Consider the following 16,415-nt stretch of genomic DNA (forward strand, 5'->3'; position numbering starts at 1 on the left):
TCTGCAGCTGCAGGGTGACTGTCTGCTACAAGGCTGCAACTGTTGTCACGTGATTTTTTTACACCAATAAAAACACTTATAGAGTTTTAAAAAAATTTATCGGTTTATGTACAAAATTATTACTGTAATGTATTGATCATTGATTCAGGTATATTACATTAAAACAATGATTACGTTACATCAAAACAATGTATCAAGTTATTATTCAAAGTCGAAAACATTGATTTAATGTTACGAAAACATTGACTCAATAAACGAGTTCGTAATTTAATGAACACTGTACATTAGTGCAACGTTTTATATTCATTAATTTAACCGCATAATCCTGATGTATAGTTTCATATATACAATGGACAAATTATTAGTATTATGAAAAAAGTCATTGGATAGATAAAACGATTAATTGAATTAATGATTCTATTTATTATTTTTTAATGAATAGAATTGCAATAATGAATATGGTCACTAGTTAATGACTACGTGTTTATAGTATTAACGAAATTTTCATTGAATCAATGTTAAAAAAGTTAATGATTGGCGTTCATTGGTACTATGTACAATATTTTTTTCAGTGAATGCGTCCATTGTATATTGATAATTATGATCCCTTGCAGACTGACACCTCAGTAGATACAGGAAGTAGCAATAAGGGGTGAAAGGGGAAAATTAGTGCAGTCACTAAAGATTTTCACCTCCTATTTCGTTGAACCTCCATCGAGTTGCATGAAAATTGGTGAGTAGTTAGAGGATACCTCAAAAAACAAAAGTGACATGGTTCCAACTTGCGCTTTTACCCTGGGGTGGATGCCACCCCTTCTCGGGAGTTCAAATTATATTATTGTTTTGGAATTCCTAACTCATTCACAGCGTTGTAAAGACTTGGTATTTAGACACTATCGTATGCCGCTTTAAAATCGACAAAAATATGGTACATATCTATATTTGAAACTGTCTAATAGAAAAGTAGTAATGGTTACCTAATTCGCTGTTTTTTTGTTTTAGGTAGGTGAGCATTTATTTCAATTTGACTGTAAAATAAATATGGTGAGTAATAATAGTACAATATTTTATAAAAAATCAGATACTAATAAACACGCTGTTTGTTAAAACTTTTAAAGTTAACTTAGTTTGTTGCATTCAATAATTCTTTACAACTTTCGTTTGTATAATTAATTGTTAGTCTCATTCAACATTCATTCATTCATTCATTCACATTCATTACTCTTATGTCTTCTTCTACATCATTCAGCCATCTTCTTCTGGGTCTTCCTCAACTAACTGGACACCACTATGGCCCAGGTATAATAGACGAAGCAACGAAGCATTAAACCTAGGAATTTTGTGCAGTAAGATGAATCGTCATGCAACTTTTTGCATTCGATTAGAGAGAGTGTCAGGCAACTTTGTGAACTACACTCATCTAGGGCAAAAAATTTTGTGCATAAGAAAATGCAATTTAAAAGTGCATCCCGAAGAGGTGAAAATGAAAAATTTAGCACAAAATTTAGTCAATATCATGTGTTCGATGGTCTCCAAGGTACCTGGTGCACAGGGTGGAACTCGTCGTCTGGAGTTTTATGTTATAATTGTTACAAATCATTTAAACCATGGGGGTCACTGAGAATGAATTTCATGACGGTGATGGTCTCCAAGATACCTGGTGCCCAGGGTGGAACTCGTCGCCTGGTATTTTACGATATAATCATACAAACTCAGTCAATAACCATTACTATGAAGGGTTTAGGGGTCGCTGAGCACCAATTTCATGTTGGCGATGGTCTTCAAGGTACCTGGAGCCCAGGGTGGATCTGGTCGTCTGGATTTTTATGTTATAATTATTACAAATCATTTAGAACCATTACTCGGGGAGTTTTGGGGGTCGCTGAGCACCAATTTCATATTGGCGATGGTCTTCAAGGTACCTGGAGCCCAGGGTGGAACTTGTCGTCTTGAGTTTTATGTTGTAATCATTCAAAATCAGTCAATAACTATTACTCTGAAGGTTTTAGGGGTCGCTGAGCACGAATTTCATGTCGGCGATGGTCCCCAAAGTACATGGTCCCCAAAGTACATGGTTCCCAGGATGGAACTCGTCTGGAGTTTTATGTTATAATCATTCAAAATCATTTAATATCCATTACTCGGGGGTTTTGGGGGTTGCTAAGCAAGAATTTCATGACGGCGATGGTCTCCGAGGAACATGGTGCCCTGGAGACCATCGCCGTCATGAAATTCGTGCTCAGCGACCCCCAAAACTCCTCGCGTAATGGTTTTAAATGTTGTAATAATTATAACATAAAACTCCAGACGACGAGTTCCACCCTGGGCACCAGGTACCTTGGAGACCATCGAACACATGAAATTCTTATTCAGCGACCCCAAAATCCTCAAAGTAATGGTTATTGACTGATTTTGAATGATTATAACATAAAACTCCAGGCTACGAGTTCCACTCTGGGCACCAGGTGAACAAGATACCATCGCCGTCATGAAATTCGTGCTTAGCGACCCCCAAAACCCCCCGGTAGTGGTTTTAAATGATTTGGAATAATTATAACATAATATCCAGATGACGAGCTCCACCCTGGGCACCAGGTACCTTGGAGACCATCGACCACATGAAATTCTTGTTAAGCGACCCCCAAAACCCTCAGAGTAATGGTTATTGACTGATTTTGAATGATTATAACGTAAAACTCCAGGCGACGAGTTCCATCCTGTGCACTAGGTATCTTGGAGACCATCGCCAACATTAAATTCGTGGCCGGCGACCCCAAAAACCCCCGAGTAATGGATATTGACTGATTTTTAATGATTATAACATAAAACTCTAGGCGACGAGTTCCACCGTGGGCACCAGGTATTGGAGACCATCGCCGATATGAAATTCGTGCTCAGCGATCCCCAAAACCCCGAGTTTAAAAATGCAACTCATTGCCATCAATATTTCCCGAGTTCTAAATTTTTCATTTTCACCTCTTCGGGATGAACTTTTAAAATGCATTTTCTTATGCACAAAAATTTTTTCCCTAGATGAATTTAGTTCACAAAGTTGCCTGACATTCTCTCTAATCGAATGCAAAAAGTTGCATGACGATTCATCTTACTGCACAAAATTCCTAGGTTTTGGGCTTTTTAGTGCTTCGTTGCTTCGTCTATAATCATTCTCAACATATCTGATTGAGGGCATCTCTGTAGGTATATAATATATACCTACAAATAGGATATTATCCTATCCATTCTAAGCGAAATGACTGTATGTATTCAATTTCAGCATTTGTTTTCATTCGTTTATCTCCCTCTCTTGTAACATTGTGGCCCAGTATTGTTCTCATTATTTTTCTTTCAAATTTCAGGAGGTTATATTCCTCTTTGTTGTTGTTTCTATCCCATATGTAACAACAGGTCTTAGGTCTCTTATTAAGGTCTTATATAGGTTTATCTTTGTTCTCTTACTTAAAGTCTTGCTTCCCAGCAGATTCCTATTCATTTCATATGTTTTTTGCCTTTCAGAATTCTTTCCTCTGTTCTATCTTTTCCGGTTTTCCCTATTGTTATTCCCAAGTAGCTAGTGAACACAGTTTCATATTTATGGTTCTGTGTTATTAAGTATTTCTAAGGTGTTGTATCGTCCTTCCTAACCTTCATGTATTTTGTTTTGTGCTGGTTTATCTTTAGACCTATTTTCTTCTCTTGCTTATCTATTTTTTAACTGCTTTAATCATAAAAATTCTCATCTAATCTCATTCACAAAAATCCAGATTATACAGGGTGTAACAGAAATACAGGTCATAAATTGAATCACATATTCTAGGACTAAAAATAGTTCGATTGAACCTAACTTACCTTAGTACAAATGTGCGCATAAAAAAAGTTACAGCCCTTTGAATTTACAAAATGACAATCGATTTTTTCCAATATATCGAAAACTATTAGAAATTTTTTATTGAAAATGGGCATGTGGCATTCTTATGGCAGTTGTATCTTAACAAAAAATTATATTGAAATTTGGACACCCCATAAAAATTTTATGGGGGTTTTGTTCCTTTAAACCCCCTTAAACTTTTGTGTACGTTCCAATTTAATTACTATTGTAGTACCATTAGTTAATCACCATATTTTAAAAACTTTTTTGCCTCTTAGTACTTTTACGAAAAGTCAGTTTTTATCGAGATATATAGAATACTTTTCAAATCCCCCACATTTTTGTATATGGTTAAGTGCGATTATAGAGACTTAGTAATATGTAATATGAAAATTTATTTATGACTAGCTGACCCGGCAGACTTCGTAATGCCTCAGCCTCAATAGATAAAAACAAACTTTTGTATACAATAAACTTAAAATAAACAAAAGGAATTCGTAATTATTAAACAAAAAATGCTCGATGTGAATGAGGTTTTATTATTATTTTTAATTAATTACACATCATGTTTGAAGTAATAAAGTTTAGTTAGAAGTAACAAAATAAAGTTTGTAGTGCAACAGTTACAATCTTAAATTTGTTTATCTTATAATGAATATAACAGCTGTATTTTATCTAAATTCAAAACAACCCTGTATTTATAATTGGGTTTGGAGTTGTCCAACTATATAGGTGTTGATTAATCAAAATAAAATTAAATAAAAATATATAAAACTGAATAAAATCAAATAAAATTAATAAATAAATAAAAAAAATTAAATTAAATAAAAGTAAATAGAATCTAATACAAATAAATAAAATTTAATAAAATGAAATAAAATTTAAAAAAAAGAATGTGTGTGTACTTTGTACGCACGTAAGAAGTTATTCTTCTATTATATAATTTCAACGTAACTATACTTAACAGGTAATTTATATTTCATTTAAATATTAAACTAACTTTCTTATCTACCACTTTCAAAAATTTTTTTATTAAAACAACCAAAAATTTTTGCCTAATTTTTGAATTTAATAGCACATAAAACAACATCAAGAAATGTTACTCTACATCCTACCAGATTGAAAAGAATGGGAACCTTCTCTGGTAATGGTTTGGTAATTGAAAATGGTAATTATTTTTTTATGAAAAAATATATATTTTTTGTACTCTCTAAGAGTTAGATATTAATATGTAAAAGTTTTATGTCCATTTTTAATAAAAGTTCCGAGAAAAAAATTGTTGAAAAAATTATTGTGCAAAAAATTATTGTGTAAAAAAATTATTATCCGGATTTAGCCATACGGCTCACACTCCCTCTAAGGGGAAAATTGACTCATCCCAGATACTTACGGTATCAAAAGGATTGAGCTCTGGTGGGACTCTTTCCGTGTTATCGAGCCCTAGGTGACTTGGAATGCAGGTTGTATCTCCCAGAAATTTTCGTACGCATCTGGCCGTCGCGAGTAGTACAGCTTTCTGCATGGTCTTATAAAGATGTTCATTCAGACCCAGCTTTTTTATGCTTTCGAGGAGGGTCTTCGGAATGACTCCAGTAGTAGACATAATAATCGGTATCGTCTGGGTACTTTGCATTCTCCATTGCCTTCGTATTTGAATTTCCAGATCTCTATACTTGGCGATCTTTTCAGTAAATTTACTACGTAGATTATTGTTGTTAGGTATCGCCACATCAATTAGTGTTGTTTGTCTTGTTAATTTATTAACTAGTACGAGATCTGGTCTATTATATGCCACTGTTTGGTCTGTGAGCACACTGCGGTCCCAGTATAGCTTGTAGTTGCCATCCTCAAGCATACTCTCAGGAATGTATTGATAATATGGGAGATGGTCCGTTTGGAGAAGTCCCAGCTTGTTAGCTATCTCTTGATGAAGGATTTTTCCCACTGCGTCATGCCGTTCCTTGTATTCAGTTGCAGCAAATGCCTGGCAGCCCCCTGTAATATGTTGGATGGTTTCTTGGGCTTGACATCCATATCGGCATCTGTCGTTTTGAACCTGAGGGTCTTTGACGATATATTTCAGGTAATTTCTGGTTGGTATAACCTGATCCTGAATGGCCAGTAATGAACCCTCCGTTTTAGGGAACATCTTTCCTGATGTCAACCAATAGTTCGACGCTGTATTGTCGACATAGTCTTGGCTAACCTCATTGGGATGTCGCCCGTGCAGAGGTTTACCCATCCAGGTACGCAGTTTTTCGTCCTTAGTAAGGTGGTTTATGCGCATTTCTGGTTCCCTCAGTTTGATCGGTGTTGTGTCATCTACTGCGCAAATTGCGCGGTGTAGAGTAGATGTCTCAGCCTGCATCTGAAAATAAGTTCTTAAATTAGCAATTTGTTTATCTAATTGCTCACCTATATCCATAAGTCCTCTTCCTCCTAGATTCCGTGGTAATGTTGTTCTTTCTACTGCACTTTTAGGATGATGTTTTTGTGCCTTTGTGAGGTGTGTTCGTACTTTTCGCTGAAGAGCTTCTATATCTGTTTTTGTCCACTTTAAGCAAGAAACCCATTAGGAACGGCCAGCACGGCATAGCCCGGCACGGCACAGCACAGGCCGGCCCGTCCAAAAACCCATTTGTAACGGCCAGCGCGGCACGGCACCGGAAAAATGATCATTTGCCATAAATGATAATGTATTTTTATTAATAAAATATATACAGAGAGGGGCTAAATTATCGAATAAATCCATTTTCTCTAAAATGGACGACTTTGGAAGAAAATACCAAAACAGGTCGATTTTTACTTTTAAATTACAATTTTTTGGCATATACAGTGGAACCTCGATTATCCGTCACCTCTGTTAACCGTCAGGGTCCATTAAGTTATATTGTATACACAAGTAAAAATTGAGTCATCAATTCATTTTGTTTGAGCATTGCGATAAGCCAAACGAAATTTATTGAAATGTACACGTGCAGTTATGCCATCACCGCATTTTTTTATGTAAATAATTTTTGTTCTTATTCAGGGCTCTGGATTAAATTTCAATTTAAATAGGTAATGATAAATGATACCATACTTTTAGAGTTCTATTTTTAGAATCGCAAGCCGAAAATAAAAATGTACATCACACAAATTATTAGTTAATATCTGTGTGTCACCATAACAGTATGATTTTTATTTTTTTAATGTTCTGTTAACCGTCTTCTCGATTATCCGTTATACCCTTGGTCCGGTGCCCTGACGGATAATCGAGGTTCCACTGTATTTCATACTAGAGACGTCATTCATCTGAGCTTAATGATGTAATCGATGATTTTTTTAAATGGGAATAGGGGTTGTGTGGCATCTCATTTGAAAGGGTGTTCAATCCTCTATTCAGTAATATAAACAATAATATCATTATTTATACAGGGTGGCCAAAACAATAATTTTTAAATTACATTAATTGACGCAAAAAGAAGAATGTATGTAATTTATTTAACTCAAAATACATTGTACTGCTGTCAGTAAATAGAAAAAAATGTTTATTTCACAAATAAACATTTCGTTTCACTTAAATTAAATCACAAACAGCCTCCCACCTACCTCTTGACAGTTTGAACATTTAGTTTAAGCGAAAAGCAATGTTTTTTTGCGAAATAAACATTTTTTTCTATTTTCTGACATCATAAGAAAGTATTTTGAGTTAAATAAATTGCATACATTCTTCTTTTTTCGTCAATTAATTTAATTAAAAAAGTATTTTTTGGCCACAAATGAGATGCCACACGACCCATATTCCCATTTAAAATAATCATAGATTACGTCATCACGCTCAGATGGATAACGTCACTAGTATGAAATATATGCCAAAAAATTGTAATTTAAAAATAAAAATCGGCGTGTTTCGGGATTTTTCTCCAAAGCCGTCCATTTTAGAGAAAATGAATTTATTCCATAATTTAGCCCATCTCTATATAGGAGAAAAATGTTATGTATTGTTTTAATTTTATTTTAGAAACGCATCATGTCATCTATGATATATTTTAAAAACTATCGTAAAATAAAAGTTTTTAAAAGACATAAACTACACAATGAATATGCATCATGTTAAAAAAACGAATTCATGGTTAAAAGATAATGTACGTACCTGTCCATTGATCAAAATGTTCGGATATTTGTACCCATGCATTGTCCTTTTTCTTGCTATCGTGATAACCTGGGTCCGATGCATCATACAAAAATGGGTATTCTCTGACACTCTCAATTAAAAGTTCGTCCATATTATTTCAAAAGAAACAACGCGCTTTCAATTAAAAAATCAACAATATAATATTTTATAATAATTATGACACACTGGCGCCGACTGGCCGTTCGACTCCAACGGATTTTATTCTACTCGGAGAATTTCGGCCGTTCCGTTTGCGTGCTGGTCTGTGCCGGGCCGGGCTGGCTGCTCATAATGGGTTACGTTGCATTTAAAACTATACAAATGAATTTGGACTGTCCTGTGCCGTGCCGGGCTGTGCCGGGCTGTGCCGTGCTGGCTGTTCATAATGGGTTTCTTGCACAATACCAAATGAGTAGCTAAGCGCAGAACATGCGTAGGTGTTTAGTGCCTTAAACAAATTTCTACTGTTAAGGTGTGAGCGAAGCAGCTGTTTACCCTTCGTATAAACTCAGTAGTTATCTCTGTTTTCATTTGTTTATGGTCAGTTTTCCGCGCTTGCTTTACTCCAAGATATTTATACATATCGCTTTCACCCATGGCCTCGATGTTCTGGCCATTTTGCATATCGAATCCTCCGGGCTGTTCTTTTCCTCTGACTATATTTAGAATACGGCACTTATCTAGTCCGAAAATTATTATTATCAGATTTAGCCATACGGCTCACACTCCCTCTAAGGGGAAAATTGACTCATCCCAGATACCTACGGTATCAAAAGGATTGAGCTCTGGTGGGACTCTTTCCGTGTTATCGAGCCCTAGGTGACTTGGAATGCAGGTGTATCTCCCAAAAATTTTCGTACACTTCTGGCCGTCGCAAGTAGTACAGCTTTCTGCATGGTCTTATAAAGATGTTCATTGAGACCCAGCTTTTTTATGCTTTCGAGGAGGGTCTTCGGAATGACTCCAGTAGTAGATATAACAATAGGTATCGTCTGGGTACTTTGCATTCTCCATTGTCTCCGTATTTGAATTTCCAGATCTCTATACTTGGCGATCTTTTCAGTAAATTTACTACGTAGATTATTGTTGTTAGGTATCGCCACATCAATTAGTGTTGTTTGTCTTGTTAATTTATTAACTAGTACGAGATCTGGTCTATTATGTGCCACTGTTTGGTCTGTGAGCACACTGCGGTCCCAGTATAGCTTGTAGTTGCCATCCTCAAGCATACTCTCAGGAACGTATTGATAATATGGGAGATGGTCCGTTTGGAGAAGTCCCAACTTGTTAGCTATCTCTTGATGAAGGATTTTTCCCACTGCGTCATGCCGTTCCTTATATTCAGTTGCAGCAAATGCTTGGCAGCCCCCTGTAATATGTTGGATGGTTTCTTGGGCTTGACATCCATATCGGCATCTGTCGTTTTGAACCTGAGGGTCTTTGACGATATATTTCAGGTAATTTCTGGTTGGTATAACCTGATCCTGAATGGCCAGTAATGAACCCTCCGTTTCAGGGAACATCTTTCCTGATGTCAACCAATAGTTCGACGCTGTATTGTCGACATAGTCTTGGCTGACCTCATTGGGATGTCGCCCGTGCAGAGGTTTACCCATCCAGGCGCGCAGTTTTTCGTCCTTAGTAAGGTGGTTTAAGCGCATTTCTGGTTCCCTCAGTTTGATCGGTGTTGTGTCATCTGCTGCGCAAATGGCGCGGTGTAGAGTAGATGTCTCAGCCTGCATCTGAAAATAAGTTCTTAAATTAGCAATTTGTTTATCTAATTGCTCACCTATATCCATAAGCCCTCTTCCTCCTAAATACCGGGGTAATGTCGTTCGTTCTACTGCACTTTTAGGGTGGTGTTTTTGTGCCTTTGTGAGGTGTGTTCGTACTTTTCGCTGAAGATTTTCTATATCCGTTTTTGTCCACTTAACAATACCAAATGAATAGCTAAGCGCGGAACAAGCGTAGGTGTTTAGTGCCTTAAACAAATTTTTACTGTTAAGCTGTGAACGAAGCAGCTGTTTTACCCTTCTTATAAACTCAGTAGTTATCTCAGTTTTCATTTGCTTATGGTCAATTTTCCGCGCCTGCTTTACTCCAAGATATTTGTACATATCGTTGTCGCCCATGGCCTCGATGTTCTGGCCATTTTGCATATCGAATCCACCGGGCTGTACCTTTCCTCTGACTATATTCAAAACACGGCACTTGTCTAGACCGAACTGCATACTAATATCATTAGAGAATGTTTCTACAGTTTTTAGCATCTCTTCTAGGTGTTCTCGAGTGGAAGCCATTAATTTCAAATCATCCATATACAACAGATGATTGAGCTTCGCTACCACAGTATTATTGCTTTTAATGCTAAAACCTGAGTCAGTGGAGTTTAATAGCTGGGAAAGGGGGTTCAAAGCTAAACAGAACCACAATGGACTCAACGAGTCTCCTTGAAATAGTCCCCGGTTGATTGCGATATTTTCGGTTTCGATATTGTTTTCACCAGGTATTTGGAGGTGAATTTTAGTCTTCCAATCTCTCATTATATGCCTTAAAAAGGTCACTATGTTATCATCGACTTTGTATATTTTCAATATATCTATTAACCATTCATGCGGTACTGAATCAAAAGCCTTTTTATAGTCAATAAAAGCAGTAAAAAGGTTCCTTTTTTTAGTGAATGCCTGGTTAGAAATGACTGAGTCGATGATAAGCTGTTCTTTGCAACCCATGGAACCCTTAGCGCATCCTTTCTGTTGAGGCTCTATGATATTGTTTAGAGCACAATGTTGGTAGATACGCCGGGTTACACAGGATGTGACCAATTTATACAAAGTTGGAAGACAAGTAATTGGGCGGTACTTGGATGGATCTTGGGTGTTATTTTGATCCTTGGGTATTAAATAAGTAGTTCCCTGAGTTAGAAATGATGGTAATTCCTGCGGATTAGAAATAACATGATTAATTAATGTTGATAAGCACTCATGAATACTCCAAAACTTTTTAAGCCAGAAGTTCTGGACTCCGTCTGGTCCAGGAGATTTCCAGTTATGAAGCTCTTTGATGACATTTGAGACTTCTTCAGTCGTGAATGGTTCGTAGTTAGCAGTGACGTAGTGGTGACAGTTGTGCGTCGTATCTTCTATCCAGCCAGCATTGTTGTTAAAAACAGCTGGTGTGGAAAGTTGATTTCCCCAAAACTCATGAATTTCTTCTTGGCTTGGGTAAGACTTGTCGACACTTTCTACGGTGGAATTGAGTTTTCGGTAGAACGCCTTCTCAGAGTTCTCAAAAAGTGCATTGTCACATTTTCGGTTGTTACTAACTTTATACCTTCTTAATCGTCCTGAATAGACGGAGAGTTTTTGTTTTAATGTATCCAGACACTGTTGGGCTGTGTTATTTTCTGGATCGTATCTCGAGTGTCTTGCAGTGCTCCGCATTATTTCTTCAGCTCTCTTAATGACCTTTCTACTTGTTACACCTCTTACATATTCTGTAACTTGACCAATATCCCTACGCAGTAATTCAATTTTTCCGAGAAGTCTTTTTTCCCAGGGTGCAGTTCTGTTACCAGTCCTTCCGTTATTAGTACCCCGTCGTGTTCTGATTTTAACGCCCATTACATTAGCAATTGCTGTTGCTGCACAGTAGATTAGCATATGCAGATATTCCAATGTGTGGGCTTCTACGACATAATTGGGTAGGACTTCAGTGTTCACAATTTGTAACAGCGCACCTAGTTTCTTACAAGAGTTTATTCGTGGTAGCGGTGGTCTGCTAAGTGGATTTGTTCCATTAAACTCTTGTACGGCACGCGCCATTTCGTTTGCTAGACTATCGCGCAACTCGTTGTTTTCCTGCTGTGTATTGTCAGGTTGAGTTTCTGGTATGGGAATCTCAGGGATTTGCTCATCAAGGATTTCATTAGGGACTTGATCTAAAACTAGCCCTTGGTTGTTAATCTCCCGTTCGACTTCGCTTTTGATCGTATTGCGTCTAGCCTCTGGGATAAGGTTGTTTCTTATGATTACCCGGTATTGATCTGATACTCTTTGCTCCGATACTTGAATATCTGGGTACTCCCTGCAAAATTCGGCATACAGCTGTTGTCTGTAGCCGATCGTTTCTTGACCGAAGTTTGTCACCTTATAATAGGAGCGCAAAATGCTTTCGTTAATGGACACAGTCCATTTCATGCGCTGCCTCGGTCGTCCCGCTTGAGTGAGCGCCGGCTGATGTTCCAGCGCAGCACCTTCAGCGGGTGGAGCTCTTGCTGTTGTTTGGCTCGCTTGTGGTTGTTGTTGTTGTTGGGCTGTAGCTGATTGTATGACAGGGGCCCGCCTCCTCAACACCCTGCCACCGACGTCCCGCATGCTGTCACGTCCAGCGCCGGCTCCAGACGTGCCCTGGCGATCCCCAGGCAGCGATCCTAAACATAAATTATTATTCTCCATTCTCATGGGTGTGCATTTTATACCTACTGCCAGGTGTCAGTTTTTGTTCCACGGCAAGTATCCCTGCTACTCTCTGGGTACTGGCGCTACGAATACCCAGAAAGCATCCCCCATTCGCAGGGGGCCGCGCCTGATAGAAGAACTGACAAAAAACTCCCACAGGCTTATTATTATTATTATTATTATTATTATTGGTCTTCTAAAGTGTACTAAATAGTACCTTACAAAAAATCTGTTAGTTCAGCCGACACACATTCGCGCCTTGGTCCTAAAAATATACTTTAGTTTTGATAATATAGGAAAAGTAATTAGTACAAACTAATGGTTAAATGCCATAGTTTTATCTCGTGTACTCTGTTATTTTTGTACGAATAAACTAAAACCCCTATGAGTATATAGTCTAAGATACGATATAATGTCGATTTGCACCGATCTGTTTAATGGATAAAAATTATTGGATATGTAATTTATCATGCTAACAATTACAAAAAACAAGGGTTGCCCGATCTAACTTGTTCTAACTATAATTAATAACTAGTAATTAAAAATGACATTTTTTTTATAAATTAAAAAAAATCGACCCGGGCAGATATTATTTCAGATTTTTTAGGTCATTCTAATGAAAAAAGGTCTTTTGTAATTTTTCTCTAAAGTTGATCGTTTTCTAGTTAAAAACAATATAAAACTGAAAAAAAAACGAAAGATGACGATTTCCAATGCTCAAAAACATAAGTATGTATAAAATATCATTTTTGAAATTACAAAGTATCTAAATTCAAGTTTAAACCTTATTCTATCAGTTTTTGATAAGTCTGTTGGACTTATTTCATTCTGAAACATTGTTTTTTAGTTGTTAATGCCCGTCTTCCCATAAGAAACCTTCCTCATTAGCAATTAAAATAATTTTGTTTTAGAAGAAAACATGTCTAAAATTGTTATCAAGACCTGATAGAAAAAGGTTTGAACTTGAATTTATGTACTTGATGATTACAAAAGTGATATTTTTTACTTGCGTTTTTGAGCCTCGAAAATTGTCATCTTTCGTTCTTTTTTCAGTATATTTTTTCTTGAGCGAAGACAATTTATTAGAAAGTTTATTGAAAGAAAATACATAATAGCTTTTGAAAATATTTGAGGGTAGGGAAGATTTTTACTTAAAAACAACTTATTCAAGTAATTTAGAAAGATAAAATTTAATGGTTTTATTGAGCTATTGTGTTTAACGAACAAATATCGAGATATAGATCCCAAGTAGCAGAATATTGGCACCCAGCGCAACGGGGAGTTTAATAGCTTAATCGTCCTTCTATTTGTAGGTACACGTATTCATCGCCAATTAGCATAAAAATACTCGTAGATAGTACAAACTCATGTCTGTCATAAAATAGGATTTTAAAATATAGCTGAAGATTATTACACAGTGCACGTCTCGTCGGTGTCTGTAAAGACCAGAAAATGATTGCAAAGCGCTAAGATTTTTAATAATCGGAAAAATTAATGCAAATCCGGATGCATTATTAAATGCAAGGGTTGGCTGGTATTTGAGAATTCCACTAAATTCTATTGATTCTCCAACTATGCGAAATAACAGATTGCACGGCTAAGTTATATAAAATTTGGTTTTAAATGCTCATTGTAACATTGGGAAAATATCTACAACCTACAGAGTTTTGTTTTCGGGTCTTACTTTTGTAATAAATATATAGTATGTAATCTTTAATGAGAATAACAAAATTCAAATTATATTCAAATTTAGTATTGGTATATCTGTAGGTAAAACTATTCAGTTTAAATGAGAAAACGCTACGGCCTTTAATCATTAATTATTTATACACCAAGCAACAAAATTAACTGACCACCTTAAAAATGGGACATTTTTGATGTCTCGAATTTCTTAAACCTTTTTTCCGATTTTAGTGATTTTTTTAATATGGCATAGCCTTATTCTTTAACAATATCCCTGTAATAATATTGTTGCTAGAAAGGTAAGTTGTCATTATATACCGGGTTTACCAATCATACTGTGATTTTTTCTAAAAGTTCGGAACACCCTGTGGAATATTCTAACAATTATACAATGTTAAAAGTAAAACTCAATTGTAGTCTTAGGTTTTCTTAACATTTTTTTAAATTCATTCGCGTATGTTCGATTATAAAAGAGATATGTACTTTTATATTACAAATGAGGCTATGCGAGCTACTGTTTCGACCTCTTGTAAGGTTTTAAGATGTGGCAAGAGCTGTCGTAGTCTTCTGCCAATTATGTCCCACAAATTTTTGATTGGGTTAAGATCTGGACTATGCGGTAGTGAATTCAAAAGTACGAAGATGTAGATGCCTGTTGTAAATATTCGGTCATAGTTCGTGCAACGTGAGCTCTTGCATTATCGTGCATTAGCAAAAAAATGTTAAATACCAATACAAGGAGGCCGCTAGGATGGTAGGTACGTCCTTCAGTATAGTCACTACTTAAACACACTTATCGTGGGTCAAACTCCTTGCAGCGCGTTCTGTTTCCACCAAACAACAAAAAAAATTACGGACTTAATTGAAACTTTAAATAATAAATCTACTAATTTTCACAACAAATCAGACAGTTTTTGACTTTTATCCATTTGACATTTTTATCAAATTGTTAATTCCTCATAGCCTACTGTAGGCCTGGTTATTAAACTAAGCAGAAAATGAGGATTTATCGACAAAAAACATAGCTAGACGTTAAAGTATCTAACTTTTTTATTTTCCAATATAATCGAATGAATCAAAAAAACAGAATACTAAGAAAGCCTAAACCTACAACTGAGTTTTAATTTTAACATATTCAACGCCCGATATACAACGACCGTTTATCTGATTACCAATAATATTACTACAGTGATATTTTTAAAGAATAAAGCTATAATATACTAAAAAATAACTCAAATCGGACAAGAGGCTTAGGAAATTTGAGACATCAAAAATGTCCCATTTTTAAAGTGGTACGTTAATTTTGCTGCTTAGTGTATTATTTCAAAATTATATCTAGTAAAATCTTTCATAAAAGGTATTTAATTTATTAAATAAAAGTCAGTTAAAGGGCTACATCACAACAGAAGAACGTTTTTATCAGTGCTGAACAGGATGCAAACATGCTAAGTTACCAAAATCAAAAAAGCCATTTTGGTGGCTTAGCATGTTTGCATCCCGTTCAACACTGACTCTCTTCAGATCGAAAACGTTCTGCTATTATTCTGATGTACCCCTTTAAGGAACTTTTATTTAATAAATTAGATACCTTTCATAAAGGATTTTACTAAACAGAATTTTTTGTGATTAATGGTATAGAGCCGTCTACAGAAAATCATTTTCTTTGTGGATTTCTTAAATTACATATTTACTTTTCCTATATTATCAAAACTAACCTATACTTTTAGGGACAAGGCGTGATTCTGTCTAGGCCGATCTAATAGATTTTTTTTTAAATAAGGTGGAATGCTACATGCAACAATAATATGGTCATAGGGTTTTTAGTTTATTCCCTAAAAAGTAACAAAAGATCATTTGACCTAACGGGAATTCCAGTTCCCATCCCATTTGGCTTTATACACTACAAGATTGACAATTTCATCTTTTGACAGATGTTTTCTAATTCTTCTATAAAACTGCTCCGGTTTCAGCTTTATAGAGAAGAGGCGGGCCAATTTCATGACGCTAGTCTAAGTGACTGAAGAATTTAGCTTTTTAGACTAAAACGTTCGAAAATTTTCTAAAAAGCTGGATTTTTCAGCCTTATAGAAAAGAGGGCGGAGATATTGAATTTCATTAGTCTAAGAAGCGCTTCTTAGCTAAGTGGCTGGTTCCTTAGCTAAAAGGCTGATTCTCTAGTAGTCTAAGAGCTAGTGAACCCTCCGACTAACGGTCGTCCTGTAAGGCTAGAAATTTTTCTAGTGATAATTCA

This window comes from Diabrotica virgifera, chromosome 10, assembly GCF_917563875.1.
Source record: "Diabrotica virgifera virgifera chromosome 10, PGI_DIABVI_V3a".
In the NCBI taxonomy this organism is placed as follows: domain Eukaryota; kingdom Metazoa; phylum Arthropoda; class Insecta; order Coleoptera; family Chrysomelidae; genus Diabrotica; species Diabrotica virgifera.